The 14,395-nt window shown below is 40.2% G+C and overlaps 1 protein-coding gene across 24 annotated transcripts in view; it reads right to left on the bottom strand.

Moving 5' to 3' along the window:
• MAP3K13 (mitogen-activated protein kinase kinase kinase 13) overlaps positions 1–14,395 on the bottom strand; it is a 190,801-nt gene that overhangs the window by 54,119 nt on the left and 122,287 nt on the right. For 6 of the 24 annotated variants that reach the window (XM_077991966.1, XM_077991962.1, XM_077991969.1 and 3 more), the window contains 2 exons: positions 10,075–10,164; positions 3,211–3,268 (listed from right to left, as the gene is read on the bottom strand). The exons of 9 other annotated variants lie outside the window; for them this stretch is intronic. The gene's annotated coding sequence lies outside the window, so the exon portion shown is untranslated. Of the gene's footprint in view, positions 1–3,210; positions 3,269–6,486; positions 6,612–10,074; positions 10,165–14,395 lie in introns of those variants that run through there. 9 more of the 24 variants (XM_077991961.1, XM_077991978.1, XM_077991971.1 and 6 more) reach the window with 3 other exon arrangements.

Here is a 14,395-nt window from a genome sequence, read left to right as displayed (position 1 = left end):
GTGGCCAGCATGGTGAAACGCTATCTCTACCAAAATACAAAAAATTAGCCGGGCATGGTGGTGCATGCCTGTAGTCCCAACTACTCAGGAGGCTGAGGCAGGAGAATTGCTGGAACCCAGCAAGTGGCCAAGATCGCGCTACTACACTCCAGCCTGGGTGACACAGCAAGACTCTGGAAGGAGGAGGAGTGGTAGGTGGAGGAGGAGGCAGAGGAGGAGATGGACAAGGAGGAGGAGGAGGAGAAGAAGAAGAAGAGGAAGAGGAAGAAGAAGAAGAATAAGAAGAAGAAGAAGGAGGAGGAGGAGGAGAGAAGAAGAGGAATGAAGAGGAGGAGAGGAAGAAGAGGAAGAACAAGAGGAAGAAGAAGGAGGAGAAAATATCCTATCCTCTGAATTCTTATTCATTCACTGAGCTCCTATTACGTGGCATGCAATGTGTTAGGCATTAGTAAATGGAACATAGGTTCCTACCCTTTGGGAACTTACAATCTAGAAGGAAAGACCAATAGATGACAGCCACATGGTTAGATATGGGACAAAGATATGTATAAGGTACAATGGGAGCTCAGAAAAATAAATATAAAATGTGTCTAGAGACGTTATAAGAAGTTTTGTTTGAATTGAGTCTTGAGGGGTGAATTAATGGTCACTAGGAAAGAAAGACTAGGCATTCCAGGTAGTATGGGGAAACAGCAGGAGATAACTCTTAGAAAAAGTAGGCAAAGGCTAGATTATGGTAGGCCTGTATGACAAGCTAAATCTTTGGGGTTTTATCCTCATGACAACAGAGAGCCATTAAGGAATTTTAAGCAAGGGAGTAATTTGGTCAGATAAATTAAAATCACATCTATAGAAGTAGAGGTTGGATTCAAAGGGAAAGATTGAAGGTCCAGTTAGAAGGTATAGTTCAAAAAGAAATGATCTGGACCTGAACAAGTCAGTTAGCAATGGCAGTGAAGAGGACAGGAAAGATTTAAGAGGTAGAATTGGTAAGATCTAGTAATTGACTAGACATGGAGGTGGGTAAAGGAAAGGGGGAGAGGAAGACTTTTCAAATCACTTATTTGGAATAGTGAACAGACAGACAATGTCAATAACCGGGATATGAAATGCCAGAAAGAAAGGTTTGGAAAGAAGATGATCAGCTCAACTACGGACATACAGAATTTAAGGCCTACTATGCATCACGCACTAAGCTAGGGAGCTAGGCTTTTATTGATGCTATCTGATTTTAAAAAGACACTTTGTAGAGAGAGATTGGAAGAAAGATAAAGATGGGGCTCATTTATCAGAGGAGCAGAAGTTTCCAAATCATATAGCTAAATTTAAAGTGTATTTATTGAATATACACTCAGTCTGCACAACATGGCAAAAAATACAAAAAATACAAACATTACAAAAAATACAAAAATTACAAAAAGTAGCCAGCCATGGTGGCGTGCGCCTGTAGTATCAGCTACTTGGGTGGAAGGCTGAGGTGGGAGAATCGCTTGAGCCCAGGAAATCTAGGCTGCAGTGAGCTGTGTTTGTGCCACTGTATTCCAGGCTGGGCAATAGAGCGAGACCCTGCCTCAAAAAAGAAAAAAGAATATATACTGATAATTGTGCCACGCACTAGGCTAGATTCTGTGGATACAGAACATTACTGTTACCATTAGTGTTTTTAATAATGAATAAGACAAAGTGCTTTACAATTTACAGAAGCCTGTTTACATAATCAGCAGTACTGGTAAATCAGCTCTTTCCAAAACAACAGCAATCTGGTTTGTAGTGTTTGCTCATTTTCCTAGTGTAAATATCCCCACCAGAGCAGATTTCAAGCTAATAAAAGTTTAACAACTTGCTTGCAAAGTTTCTAAATATTTGACAATTGGCTCTTACAAGTTGGTGTATAAGCCAGCTCCAGCACCATAATCCTCGTAATAATGTCATTTCTATTTCACAGGAGAAGAAATTTCTCTAAGGTAATATATTCAATAAGTAATAGAAAAGGAATTAAAATCTAGCTCAAAGTTCAGATTCCCCAAATCCTTTGTCTTTTTTACAACACGATGGAACCTCTTATAACTCCTCACTTTCATAGAGTGCTTTCCAGGTTAAAAAATGATGTTATCTGTGATCATTCGATCTAAGTATTTGATCCCTAGGTAAGGAATCCAAAACACAGAATGATTATCCCTATTTTTCACAGGAGGAAATGAAGGCCTAGAAACAGGTAGATGCTAAAGGTCACAGAGCCAGAATGAAATACCGGGTTATTTTTCCTAATCATGACCCTCTCTCCTGTACCAGGCAGTCTCTGAAGACGTGGTTCCCATCCTGTTGAAGCTCACAGACTACTTATGGAAGTAATAATTACATGTCATCCCCCATGACAAGTGAGCCATATTCTGTTCTACAGAGCCAAGAGAGATGGGAACAATGGTAAAAGAGGTAGGATGTGAAGGTAAGGTGTGTGACGCAGGGAAAGAAATCGGGGTCGAATAAGAGCACTGGCAGGCGCAGGGAAGTGGGAATGACCAGAGGGTGCGTGAGGGGGTTGCTGGCCCAGAAACAGTAGTGGCTAATGTGGGGGAGCAGTGTGCAGCAAGGGTAACTCCTGCCTCCACACATGGGCTCTGAAAGCTTACGATACAGTGCAGGTGATTCTTCCCTCCTAACAAACCAGAGAGATCACTTTAACTGGACGGGGTTAGGTTAAGAGGCACTTAAATTATAGGGTATGGAGAAATCTAAGCCTTGAGAAGCTGCCTGGGAATATAAGGTTGGGGCAGGGGGAAGAAAGAAGAAAAACTGGAGCCCTTTATTACAGACCCCATTCCACACACTCCAGCCTCCCCTCCCCTGTTCTTTCTGTGCTCATCTCTGAGCTTCGACATTACTGATCTCCTCATTATACTTTCTGGCTGATCACCTGCCACAACCTTGAGCTGTCTCCTGCCTTTGGCCTCTCTCACCTTGCCCTGCCTGATCTCAAATTTTAAGACTGCTGATTTCATACTATCTGACCTGGCCGCTGACTCAGCAGTTCCTTCTGGTCTGCCTTGGCTGCATTTTTGGCACCAGGGACCAGTTTTGTGGAAGACACTTCTTCCACGGACCAGGGACGGGGCATGGTTTTGAGATGGTTCAAGTGTATTACATGTATTGTGCACTTTATTTCTATTATAATTACACTGTAATATATAATGAAATAATTCTACAACTCACCATAATGTACAATCAGTGGGAGGCCTGAGCTTGTTTTCCTGCAACTAGATACTCCCATCTGGGGGTGATGGGGGACAGTGACAGATCATTAGTCATTAGATGCTCATAAGGGGCACGCAACCTAGATCCCTAGATCCCTCACATGCACGGTTCACAGTAGGGTTCGCACTACTATGAGAATCTAATGCCCCCACGGATCTGACAGGAGGTGGAGCTCAGACAGTAATATGAGTGACAGGGAGTGGCTATAAACACAGAGGAAGCTCCGGTGGCTCACCCACCCGCTGCTTACCTCCTGCTGTTCCGCCCAGTTCCTAACAGGCCACAGACTGGTACCAGACCGTGGCCTGGAGGTTGGGAACCCATGCTATACAGCGCAAGTCCTATATGCTATTGGCTCACATGAATTGCATACTGAAATATATATGTGAATTTCAGCCAAACATGTATTTGTGTGATTTATTTTTTTTGAATCAAACTATCAGACTTTGTATTAATTCCTGGTAAATTTCTACTTTGTCAATTTTTTATCCTGAACTTCTGCCTAATGACATCATGTTAGGATAAGCTCATACACAAAAAGTTAGAAAAATGCATGTTTGTTTTGTAATTTTTTCCCTATCTCTAACAGGTTAAGGATGGGTGTGAAGTGGACCTGTTCCCATTGGCATGGGAATGGGTCTAATCACAGTCATCAAATGCAGTTTGATATTTAAGAGATCAGGGAAAAACAGGACTATCAAGGAATATGGTTCAACCCGCTTATTTCACATATGAGAATCAAATTTCAGAGAGATTGCGGACTTGCTTAATATAACAACTGCCCAGTGGCAGAGCTGAGATGAGTCCTCCTTCCTCAGCCCAGCTCCTTCCACTAGCACGGTTGTTTGTTTATTCGAAGAGAAACAAATAGCCATAATATCATGGCCACTGATGACAAAAACAATAGCAATTCACAGTGCTATTCTAGATGCACTAAAACTATTCCGAAGGAAACGCTAGCGCCCACCTAGCGGGGTGACCCTGCGCCTATCCACAGGCCAGCAGGAGGCTACCCACTGACTGCTCTCAGAATGGGCAGAGGTGAGGTAAACCTCAAGGTGCGTATAAAGCTGTGTAGTCAAATAGGCTTCCCTCATGCTCACCAAGAATATCCAGTCCAACGTGACCCAACAAAGGCAGAGAAATAGAGAGGTTACAAGAACAAAGGGAAAGAAAAATCATCACCATGGCTATATTCAAATGATCTGAGTTGACTCTACATTTAAGAAGGGTGTAGGAAGCTAAAAATACCTAAGTTTTACCTGTGTCAGTATGCACACCCACACGCTGCCACTGCACAGTGAAGAGACTGTCAGGTGGAAACCGTGGAAACACAGGCGGTTCCACTATCTCTGGCTGTCTTCTGCCCTCTCGGTTCCTCTCTCCCTGTGCAATCTGGCTCAGGTACCCTCATAGGAGCTGATTGTTTAGTCCTTTCCATTCATAAGAAATCAAAACTAGTATATATTAGAAGGAGACAGAAAGGAAGTGGGGCAAGATTTTTGAATGTGGAGAGTCAAAGGGAAAAAGATAAGGAACATCGGAGGGGTAAAGGGCAAGCTTGGAATGGCACCCTTACCAGAAGAAAGTACTATGGGGGCCAGGCGCGGTGGCTCATGCCTGTAATCCCAGCACTTTGGGAGGCTGAGGCAGGCGGATCACCTGAGGTCAGAGTCCGAGACCAGCCTGCCCAATATGGCGAAACCCCGTCTCTACTAAACATACAAAAAATTAGCTGGGCGTGGTGGCAGGCGCCTGTAATTCCAGCTACTTGGGAGGCTGAGGCAGGAGAATCGCTTGAACCCAGGAGGCGGAGATTGCAGTGACCCGAGATGCTGCCCTTGCACTTCAGCCTGGGCAATAGAGGGAGACTCCATTTCAAAAACAAAAGAAAAACAAACAAACAAAAAACAAAACAAAAAAGAAAAGAAAAGGAAAAAGAAAAAAGAAAAAGAGGCCGGGCGCGGTGGCTCAAGCCTGTAATCCCAGCACTTTGGGAGGCCGAGACGGGCGGATCACGAGGTCAGGAGATCGAGACCATCCTGGCTAACACGGTGAAACCCCGTCTCTACTAAAAAATACAAAAAAACTAGCCGGGCGAGGTGGCGGGCGCCTGTAGTCCCAACTACTCGGGAGGCTGAGGCAGGAGAATGGCGTGAACCCGGGAGGCGGAGCGTGCAGTGAGCTGAGATCCGGCCACTGCACTCCAGCCTGGGCGGCAGAGCGAGACTCCGTCTCAAAAAAAAAAAAAAAAAAAAAAAAAAAAGAAAAAGAAAGGACTCTGGGAAGGTCTGAAGGTGAGGTGATGCTACTGCCGCCCTTACAACAGGTCCCGTTCTGCAAAGGGCGCAGGAAGTGCTCCCATATCTGCCCTTGAGGAACACTTTCCCTGCCTTCTGAGTTTCTTGGCCCCAAGAGGAGGAAGTGGTTTGTGCAAAATTAGTCGGCAAGAGTTGGAGACAGCAGCAGCTGCGCATTTGGCCGGGCACTGCCAATTTCTGGAAATTACCTTGGCTTTGTGCCAAGATCCCAGGATGCAATGTAGAGAGAAAGAGGAAGGGAGGAGGCAATGTGGCCAAATGGCTCTCAAATTCTTGGATTTCTATCGTAGAATACAATTTTTCCCATGTTACTAATTGAGGATTTTTATAATGATCAGATTTTGAATTTTATATCATAAATATAAATAAATCAAAAGATTTTGGACAATTTAGCCCCACAAAGTTTTTGGTGTGACTAAGATTGAATAAAAAATTAAATTAAGCATTATTTCTACAAGATTTATTGATTGATGCTGAGCTCTTTCTAAGCTACCTTCTCTTTACTTGGCGTCTTCTTGCCTATCTTTAAAAATGAATACAACACTGCCATCTTAGCCTTCTGGTCATTTCTCTAAAATTCATATAGCGGTTGAGAATGTAAAATAATTTCTGCTGCTAGGAGCATCAATCCCATTTTAAAACTTGGATGATGTTACTTGTGCATAGTAATAACATAAAATGATCTTTCCAGGATAGAGGTCTGTCACCCAGATCTTAATTTGAACTTTGAAAACATTAGCTAGCTTTCTCAAATGGAGTTATATGATTAGAAGTAGCTGACTTCAAATCAGATAAAAAGAATGGCCTACAATCGTGCCTTTATCCCTACTTACTCTCCTAATTGTGGACCATCTCCTGAAATGCCTATTTGAAGGAACAATAAAAACTCAATCGATGAAATCCACTGACCTACCTCATTTCACCTTCTTTATAACATTTCATTCAACAATTATGCATTCAAAAATATTGATTCCATGTTTGCCATGTACTTATATTTTCGGTTAAAATTATGAATGTTTAATAATCTTGAAGTATGCTGGAGACAGCAAAAAAATAAAAATTACAAAGAAGCAAATTCTCCATGGTGACAAATTACCTTCTGAATACCAGTACCTATAAATGCAACTGTGATTACAGTTATAATAAGTTTTTTGTAGGCTTTAAAACCAATAAAGATACTTCATTTTCAGAGTAGTAGTCTGTAAATTTATCAAGAAATAGAAACTTGTGAGACTTCAAAAATGCCTTAAGTCAAAAGTGAAACATCTTGACCAAAGGAATGATTTATCCATAAATCATATCATAAATGCTATCTCCATAAATCTTTAATAAATAATATATAGTATTTTAAGTATTAATATTCAACATTTTCTGACCTAAATCCAACTTGCCATGTGAATGATAAAATCAATAACTTTAAATGTTTTAAAAATAAGATACAGACATATATGTACCTTTAAATATATAAATATTAATAGGTATAAAAAGTCAAAATGTATATAATTAAGTAAACATTTTAAGAAATTAGCTTTAAAAGGTCAACAGTGGTTATTATTGTTGTTCTTTGAAGTTTTCTATATTTTTCCAAATTTCTACCATTAGCATGTATTATTTGTTTAATCAGAGGTTTTCAATACAAATCCTTGTTGCTTTAAACAAACAGATTAATGGGCCCACTTCATTATATTTGCAGATATGAAATATGATGTGAAATGTTAAGGATACTGTCAGGAAAGCTAATTGTCACTGTGTGCTGAGGCTTGCAAACAGGCTTAAAAAGAATTATAGGCCAGATGTGGTGGCTCACGCCTGTAATTCCAACATTTTGGGAGACCAAGATGGAAGGCTCACCTGAGGTCAGGAGTTCGAGACCAGCCTGGCCAACGTGGTGAAACCCCAGCTCTACTAAAAATACAAAAATTAGCAGGGTGTGGTGGTGCACACCTGTAGTCCCAGCTACTCAGAAGGCTGAGGCAGAATTGCTTTAACCCAGGAGGCAGAGGTTGCAGTGAGCCAAGATCATGCCACTGCACTCCAGCCTGAACAACAGAGTGAGACTGTCTCAAACAAAACAAAACAAAACAAAACAAAAAAGGATTACAAATTCAAAATGAAAAGTGAACTTAAAAAGATGACAATGAGCAAACAAAAGTTAATGACTCCTATTTTGTTTTTACCTTTTCTACTGATGAGATTCACAATCATTCTAGAAAAAGTAGAATGATCATGATTAAGAGAATTGAAACCCAAAAGAGATGAAGAGACAAGAACGTATATCAGTGTCTTGATTATTTCCAACTTCTAAGGTCCAGATGAATTACATGTGAAGGCACCAAAACTCTTGCATTTAGGATTACAAAAACAACCTTTAGTAAAGAATTATCTTCAGGAACTATGAGCAAGACAGTTGTTCATGGAAAAGTGGAAGAGAAAGAAATACCCTATTTTTTTAAAGGAAGATTACAGAATATATAGAACTATGAACTTGAGTTGGTCCCTGATAAGATACTAAGTATACAGTAAGCATTCAATAAATGCTAGTCCCTTTCCTTTTCTTTTCCTTTTATTTTGTGACTGTTTCCTCTCTCTTTTTGGAACTCTCCTAAGATACATAGTTTAGGAGAACAAGAATTGAAATGGTTTAAAAGTTATTATTAGGCCGGGCGTGGTGGCTCAAGCCTGTAATCCCAGCACTTTGGGAGGCCGAGACGGGCGGATCACGAGGTTAGGAGATCGAGACCATCCTGACTAACATGGTGAAATCCCGTCTCTACTAAAAAAATACAAAAAACTAGCCAGGCGTGGTGGCGGGCGCCTGTAGTCCCAGCTACTTGGGAGGCTGAGGCAGGAGAATGGCGTAAACCTGGGAAGCGGAGCTAGCAGTCAGCTGAGATCCGGCCACTGCACTCCAGCCTGGGCGACAGAGCGAGACTGTCTCAAAAAAAAAAAAATTATTGTTAAATGTAAAGGTTAAAATAAAAATAAAATTAAAATTATTTTTAAATAATTTGTTTTATAGCTGGGCAAGGTGGCTCATGCCTGTAATCCCAGCACTTTGGGAGGCTGAGGCAGGAGGATTGCTTGAGCCCAGGAGTTCCAGACCAGCCTGGGAAACACAGTGAGACCCTGTTACTGCAAAGAAAAATTGGCTGGGCATGGTGGCACGTGCCTGTAGTCCCAGCTACTCACTAGGCTGAGGATCACTTGAGCCCAGAGGGTCTAAGCTGCAGTGAGCCATGATTGCTCCACTGTGGTCTAGTTTGAACAACACAGCAAGGCTCTGTCTCAAAAAAGAAGTGCTATAATATACACTTTAAAGTTATTTCTCATCCAAACAATCAATATTCAGATGTACTTCATCATATTGAGAGGAATATTGTAAGGGCTTAAGAGAGAAGGCGCTAGAGGAAGATAGATCTGGATTCAAATCGTAGTCACTAACCTCACCATAACTCTCTCTAAGCCTCAATTTTGTTGTCTATCATTAGCAGTGACAACAGAATCCACCTCATAGAGTAGATGATTATATGAGATAGTACATATATAACACATTTAGCCTCAATATTTGTTAGCTATGCAAATCTTTAGAAGAACTAGAATAAACAGATAATATGTCAATATGCTCAATATATATGTGAAATCAAGGGGAATAAAAAGAAGGGCAAGGGAAAGACAAGTAAGCTTTTCTTTAGGAAAGTGATAAGATGAGAAAAGAGAGCTAAGAAGAGGGGAACAGGTTGATATATATAGAAACTGAGGCAAGCTGAGCTTGTAACATTCATTTGGCATTATCAATGAAAGCACAACGAATCAATAAATAGTGAGATACCAGGTGAAAAGGATAAAAGCAAGATGGAAAATAGGAGACAAAAATCCCAAATGTATGCAACTTCTTTTTCATATTTCATTTCCTTTGTCTTTAATTACAGCAGTTATTTTTACATTCTAGGTTTTAATTACATTGTACACACAAAAAGGAAGGTTCTACATGGCTATAATGTTTGGGAGAATATTAATACTACGTAGTTCTAGCATTTGGGAGAAAAAAAATTGGCCGGGCGCAGAGGCTCGCACCTGCAATCCCGGCACTTTGGGAGGCCGAGGCAGGCGGGTCACCTGAGGTTGGGAGTTTGAGACCAGCCTGACCAACATGGAGAAACCCACCTCTACCAAAAATACAAAATTTGCCGGGCGTGGTGGTACATGCCTGTAATCCCAGCTACTCAGGAGGCTGAGGCGGGGGAATCACTTGAACCCGGGAGGCAGAGGTTGCAGTGACACAAGATCGCGCCATTGTACTCCAGCCTGGGCAACAAGAGTAAAACTCTGTCTCAAACAAAACAAAACAAAACAAACAAAAAAAATTAACCCCTCTGGTTTTATATTGTGATGTTAAATTAGGAGATGATTTCATTGACTCAAGAAAATATCTCTAGAAAAGCATTGCTTATGCTTTAAACATAAGAATAATTAGACCAGGGCAGGGCAGGGTGGCTCATACCTGTAATCCCAGCATTTTGGGAAGCTGAAGCAGTAGATCACTTGAGCCCAGGAGTTCAAGACCAGCCTGGGCAACATGACAAAACCCCGTCTGTATTAAAAATACAAAACAAAAATTAGCTAGGCATGGTGGCACACGCCTGTAGTCCCAGCTACTCAGGAGGCTGAGGCACGAGAATCTCTTGAAGCCAGGAGGCAGAAGTTGCAGTGAGCTGTGATTGCGCCACTGCACTCCAGCCTGGGATACAGAATGAGACTCTACCTCAAAAATAAATAAATAAATAAATAAACAAAATCTATGCCATTTGGGAAGTGATGGATAGTGTGCTGCTTAGTAAGAATAGGCTGGCTCTGCTGTCAGGAGATTCATGACTCTAAGCAAGTGAGAAGGGAGGAAAGCTCTTTAAAAAATGTGTTTTAAGAGTAGAGACAGGATCTCACTATATTGCCCAGGCTGGTCTTGAACTCCTGGCCTCAAACAATACTCCCACTTCAGCCTCCCAAAATGCTAGGATTACAGGCATGAGCCACCACGCCTGGCCAAAAAATCTTTTTGAAATAAATTATATTATGAAAATTTTCTTTTCTCATTAAATTCATTGTTAGTATTTAGATTGTTTTGTTGGACAGTAAAATATAACTAGAGATATCAATATACAATACATTCTGTACTTATACTATACATTAAAATCAAATAATTCATTGCCAGTTTAATATTTCAGGCTGTTGAAGAGCATCAGTAACAGACTTCGACTTCCAATGACATATATGAAAGTTCTCACAAAGCTGCAGATTCTACACACTGTTCCTGGGCAAGTCCTAGATATACTTGGCAGGCAAGATGTCATCAAAAGTCCTTCTGCCATCCTTGCATTGCTTTTCCAGGCCTTTCTTAAGAATGGTAGAATCATAGATGGTTCACGTTGGAGGGAGCAGTGATTGGGCCATGCCTTCTATTTTTCAAGATAAACAACTAAGTCTCATCAGTTTGTGAGAGTAGAATCAAACATTGTTTATCTCTATACCTTGTCCTTTTTCTTTTCCCGCCATCTAGCCTCAGCACCTAGCGCAGAACCTGATATAATATGGTGGAATTCACTTTTTGGATGAGAAGATTTTACATGCGCACAGAGCAATGTGATAACATATTAACAACATTTATTGAGATTATGTGAAACTGCTCTAAACACATTTCCCATATTCACTTCTCTAATCCTCACATCAACCCTTTGGGAAAGGTACTATTATTACCCCTTGACAATAATTGGTGAAAAATTGGGGCACAGATAGTTTAAATGACTCACAGCTACTAAGTGGTGAAGACAGGAATTGAACCCAGTTCCACTCCAGTTCCACAGCCTGAGCCCAAGACCAACCCCTTAACCATAACTGTATTGTCGATATTATAATGGGCTTCTGTTTAACTAAAAAAGGTCTAGGTCAGAAAAATATGGAATAGGCTCATATTTTACCTTGAACTTAGGTTCTAAACTTAGGGTGAAAGGTACAAATTCTTAGCAATAACTAAAGATAATTGGAGAATTCTAAAATATGCACACTTTCTGTAGGATTTACTCCATTCTGGTTTTTGTTTTGTTTTGTGTTTTGTTTTTTGAGATGGAGTTTTGCTCTGTTGCCCAGGCTGGAGTACAGTGGCACAAACTCATCTCACTGCAACATCTGCCTCCTGGGTTCAAACGATTCTCCTGCCTCAGCCTGCTGAGTAGCTGGGACTACAGGCGCGTGCTGCCGCACCCAGCTAATTTTTGCATTTTTAGTAGAGGTAGGGTCTCACCATTTTGGCCAGGCTGGTCTTGAACTCCTGGCCTCAGGCAATCCACCCACCTCAGCCTCCGAAAGTGCTGGAATTTCAGGCGTGAACCACTGCTCCCAGCCCCATTCTGTTTTTAACATTAAAACTCTATACTTGCATCATCCAATATTGTAGCTTCTAGTTATATGTAGTTATTTAACTTTAATTAAAATTAAATAAAATAAAGGTTTAGTTCCTCAGCTGTACTAGTCCATTTTAGGTATTCAGTAGCCACATGTGGCTAGTGACAACCATATAGGACAGTGCAAAAAAATAACATTTCCATCATTACAGGAAGTTCTATTGGACGGTGTCACTCTATGTGCTTTATTCATATTAATAGATTGATCTGTTCTAAGGATTAACCAACATTGTGGCTCCCTTCCTACATGGGGATTTGCTAACTGCACAGTACTCCACTACCCTCTTTAATATGACAGGTTTGCAACCATGTTTTACTAATATTTGTGAATGATTTAAGTATAGCTCATTCTAATGATGATTCATCAGGATCAAACTGAATTGGGGATTTCATCTTTTAAAAGACTGTCCAAGGAATCACAGCCAGGTGTCTAAAAGGAGTCAGAGGAATAATTTTCAATACCTAAGTAGGTTCATTTGTGGAAAATCTAAAAAATGAAATTAGATTACTGCTACCATCATTCCTTGAAGCTCCTAATCACAGGTCTAGTGTAGGTGAAAAGCACAAACCTAGGGGAGGGCTAATGGAGGAAAAGGTGAATAGGAACAGAAGTTTTACCAAATCACCAGAAGTATGTGTCACTTCTCAGAGGAGACTGTGTTACAGATAACCAGGACAAAAACTCCAGGATGAACAAAGCACTCCTGACTCTGGATCCAATGTCAAATTTTAACAGAGCAGTAACCAAAGCCAAATTAGTGAGAGATCCTATTGTTTTAGACTTTTACATTTCTTGTGACTTACTGTTGTTTTTGTTCACAGAAGTAGTCCTGAGTTTTAATTTTTTAAAGTAATGATTCAATCAAGATGATATTCTAGAAAATGTGTGATAGAACATTTTGAGCTTTACCGACAATAGAAATCTGAAATTGTCAAAGATTGGCCATTTTTCACTTGTCTTATGTCACTGTTTTGGAATGACTTTGTGCTAGAGTGTAATCCATACCCATTGTTTAATTATTCATTGAGGGTAGTTTCAATTTCTACTCCCAATATATAGCTGAAATTTGCAGACTATTAAAGGATCCTAGATAAATCCCATCTGTCCAAAACGAGGATGGCAAGGAAGAACATCAATAAATATTAATTATTGATTCTAAGTGCTAAAAAAATGATAAATATATGAGACAGTTCTAATGGAAAGAAAAATAAATACAAAATAATAAACTATTTGTGACAGAAAACAATATGTAGTCCCTCAATACAAAGATAAATATTACAAAGGATAGAATTTAAAGACATATTTAGGCTGGGCATGGTGGCTTACACCTGTAGTCCCAGCACTTTGGGAGGCTGAGGTGGGAGGATCACCTGAGGTCAGGAGTTCGAGACCAGCCTGGCCAACATGATGAAACCCCGTATCTACTGAAAATACAAAAATTACTTGGGCGTGTGGTACATGCCCTTGTCCAGCTACTCGGGAGGCTGAGGTAGGAGAATCACTTGAACCTGGGAGGCGGAAGCTGCAGTTAGCTGAGATCGTGCCACTGCACTCCAGCCTGGGTGACAGAACAAGATTCTGTCTCAAAAAAAAAAAAAAAAAAAAAAAAAAGACATATTTAGCTGCCTCCCTTTAGGAATCATAATTTTAATTCATTACAAGTGCACATGGTTTCATTAAGTGCTCCTAAAAAGTTGCATATAAATCACATTTTAAAAATAACATTTAAAAATCACTAATAGAAATTACTATTTGAAGTATCACAGATAAATCTACTTGCAAAATGAAGAATCCTTCTGAAATGCTAATGATTGCTTTATCATTGTACTTGTTTGCTTAATTTGAATTTTCTGTTGTTTCAATGTCTAGTATTAGTTGTTTAATTAAACATCAATTTCATAACTCTTAGTAAATTTGCCTGAGTAGGTGGTGGTGTATCCAGCAAATCTACCTGAGAAGTTAGTATTTGTCATGGGCTTGGAAACCGTATGCCCAAACATGTTAGAACTGTGTGCAAAATAACAGCAATAAGATTTTGTACAAAGGCTTGATGACTCTTCATATGAGTAAACTGTGAGATTTTGTACATGGGTTTCGTGACGTACATTCTGGCTATATGCAAATGTTTTTCCCTTCATTTTCTGATTTTTTCTCTGTGTTGTAAATAACTGATTGCAAATTCATGTGTATGCATGTCTAGCTGTTCTTGAAGCATGGTATAATCTACAGTTAGGACATCTCATAAAGTGAGGACAAGAAGAGACAACTCTGCCTGAAGAAGCCAGGAAAAACCAAGGGCCCTTTTACCTAATACTTTGCTTCCGACGATAGCTTTGAAGGGGAAGTCATTGTTTTTTGTGACATCT

Source organism: Macaca mulatta, chromosome 2 (genome assembly GCF_049350105.2).
Source record: "Macaca mulatta isolate MMU2019108-1 chromosome 2, T2T-MMU8v2.0, whole genome shotgun sequence".
NCBI classification, from domain to species: domain Eukaryota; kingdom Metazoa; phylum Chordata; class Mammalia; order Primates; family Cercopithecidae; genus Macaca; species Macaca mulatta.
This window is presented reverse-complemented; position numbering and strand designations above follow the sequence as displayed.